This window comes from Schistocerca gregaria, unplaced genomic scaffold (assembly GCF_023897955.1).
Source record: "Schistocerca gregaria isolate iqSchGreg1 unplaced genomic scaffold, iqSchGreg1.2 ptg000001l___fragment_1, whole genome shotgun sequence".
Lineage (NCBI taxonomy): Eukaryota > Metazoa > Arthropoda > Insecta > Orthoptera > Acrididae > Schistocerca > Schistocerca gregaria.
In genome coordinates, this window is record NW_026061697.1 from 2,123,384 (window position 1) to 2,126,775 (window position 3,392).

Sequence of the window (3,392 nt, forward strand, 5' to 3'; positions counted from 1 at the left end):
TTTGACAATGTTGATTGGAACACTCTCTTTCAAATTCTAAAGGTGGCAGGGGTAAAATACAGGGAGCGAAAGGTTATTTGCAATTTGTACAGAAACCAGATCGCAGCCATAAGAGTCGAGGGGCATGAAATAGTAGCAGTGGTTGGGAAGGGAGTGAGACAGGGTTGTAGCCTCTCACTGATGTTATTCAATCTGTATATTAAGCAGGCAGTAAAGGAAACAAAATAAAAATTCAGAGTAGGTATTAAAATCCATGAGGAAGAAGTAAAAACTTTGAGATTTGCCGATGACATTGTAATTCTGTCAGAGACAGCAAAGGACTTGGAAGAGCAGTTGAATGGAATGGACAGTGTCTTGAAAGGAGTATATAAGATGAACATCAACAAAAGCAAAATGAGGATAAGGAAATGTACTCGAATTAACTTGGGTGATGCTGAGGGAATTAGATTAGGAAATGAGACACTTAAAGTAGTAAAGGAGTTTTGCTATTTGGAAGCAAAATAACTGATGATGGTCAAAGTAGAGAGGATATAATATGTAGACTGGCAATGGTAAGGAAGGCATTTCTGAAGAAGATAAATTTGTTAGCATTGAGCATAGATTTAAGTGACAGGAAGTCATTTCTGAAAGTATTTGTATGGAGTGTAGCCATGTATGGAAGTGAAACATGGACGATAACTTGTTTGAACAAGAAGAGGATGCAAGCTTTCTAAATGTGGTGCTAAAGAAGAATGCTGAAGATTAGATATGTAGATCATATAACTAATGAGGAGATATTGAATAGGTCTGGGGAGAAGAAAAGTTTGTGGCACAACTTGACCAGAAGAAGGAATCGGTTGGTAGGACATGTTCTGAGGCATCAAGAGATCGTCAATTTAGTATTGGAGGCCAGTGTGGAGGGTAAAAATCGTAGAGAGAGGCCAAGAGATAAATACACCAAGCAGACTCAGAAGGATGTAGGTTGCAGTAGGTACTGGGAGATGAAGAAGCTTGCACATGATAGAGTAGCAGGGAGAGGTGCATCAAACCAGTCTCAGGACGGAAGACCACAACAACAACAGTCTAATGGACGAAATGCGATGCATCTGACTTTGTAATAACCTTACCAACAAAGATATGCCTATGAGGGAGGAGCTTACTACAGCATCTCTCAGAAATACTTCACATAGGGAAATTGTTGACACACGATGATTCTGGCTTTGTAGTAACCATACCAACAAAGAGATGCAAATGAGTGAAAAGCTTTCTTCAGCTTCTCTCAGAAATACTGCCTATAGGGTAAAGGGTGAAGTGCAATGATTCTGGCTTCATAGTAACTATACCAAGAAAGACATGCAAAGGAGGGAGGAACTTTCTGTAGCTTCTCTCAGAAATGTTTCACATCGGTTATGGATGAAATACGATGATTCTGGCTTTGTAGGAACCCTATCAGAGAGATGCCTATGAGGGAGGAGCTTCCTGCAGCTTCTCTTTTATGCTTCACATCGGGTAATGGATGAAATGCAATGATTGTGTCTGTGTACTAATCATACCAACAAAGAGACGCAAGTAAGGGAGGAGCTTCCTGCAGCTTCTCTCTGAAATACTTCACATAGGGTAATGAATGAAATGCGATTATTCTGGATTTGCAGTAACCATACCAAAAAAGAAACGCAAATGAGGGAGGAGCTTTCTGTATTTTCCCTCAGAAATACTTCACATCAGGTAATGGATGAAATGTAATGATTGTGTCTGTGTAGTAATCATACCAACAAACATATGCAAGTGAGGGAGGAGCTTTCTGCAGCTTCTCTCTGACATACTTCACATAGGGTAAAAATGAAATGGTATGATTCTGGTTTTGTAGTAACCATACCAACAAAAGACACAAATGAGGGAGGAGCTTTCTGTAGCTACCAACAGAAATAATTCACATTAGGTAATGGATGAAATGTATTGAATGTGTCTGTGCACTAATCTTACCAAGAATCAGATGCAAGTGATGGAACAGCGATCTGCAGCTTCCCTCAGAATAAGTTCAAATAGAGTATTAGATAAAATGCGGTTATTCTGGCTTTGAAGTAACCATATTAGCAAACAAATGCAAATGAGGGAGGAGCTTTCTGTAGATTCTCTCAGAAATATTTCACATCAGGTAATGGATGAAATCTAATGATTGTGACTGTGTATTAATCATACCAAGAAACAGATGCAAGTGACGGAGGAGTGTTCTGCAGCTTCTCTCATAAATACTTCACATAGTGTAGTGGAAGAAATTCAATGATTCTGGCTTTGTAGTAACCATACCAACAAAGTGACGCATATGGGGGCGTAGCTTTCGGTGGCTTCTCTCTTAAATACTTCACATTAGGCAATGGATGAAATGTAATGATTGTGTCTGTGTACTAATCATACCACAAAGCAGATGCAGGTGACTGAGGAGCTTTCCGCAGGTTCTCTCTGAAATACTTCGGGTAGGGTAATTTTAATGATTCTGGCTTTGTAGTAACCATAGCAACAAACAATGCAAATGAGAGAAGAGCTTACTGTAGCTTCCCTCAGAACTACTTCACATCAGGTAATGGAGGAAATGTAATGATTGTGTCTGTGTACTAATCATACCAACAAACAGATGCAAGTGAGGGAGGAGCTTTATTCAGCTTCTCTTTGAAATTCATAACCTATTGTACTGGATGAAAGGCAATGATTCTGGCTTTGTAGTAACCATACCAACAAAGAAACGCAAATGAAGGAGGAGCTTTCTGCAGCTTCTCTCTGAAATACGTCACATACGGTAACAGATGAAATGCGATGATTCTGGCTTGGTAGAACCATACCAACAAACAATTGCAAATTAGGAAGGATCTTTCTGTAGCATCCCTCAGAAATACTTCACATCAGGTAATGGATGAAATGTAATGTTTGTGTCTGTGTACTAATCATACCAACAAACAGATGCAAGTGAAGGAGGAGTTTCCCGTACCTTTTCTCTGAAATACATTTCAGAGGGTAATGGATGAAATGCAATGATTCTGGCTTTGTAGTAACCATACCAACAGTCAAACACAAATGAGGGCAGAGCTTCCTGCAGCCTGTGTCTGAAATAAATCACAAAGGGTAATGGATGAAATGCAATTACTCTGGCTTTGTAGTAACCATACCAACAATCAAACCAAAATGAGGGGGAGCTTTCTGTAGCTTTTCTCAGAAATACTTCACATAGAGTAATAGATGAAATGCGATGATTATGGCTTTGTAGTAACCATAACAACAAACAAACGCAAATGAGGCACTACGTTTCTGTAGCTTCTCTATGAAATACATCTCATTGGGTAATAAATGAAATGTGACGGTTCGGCTGTGTAGAACCATACCAACAAACAAAGCAAATAAGGGAGGAGCTTTTTGTAGCT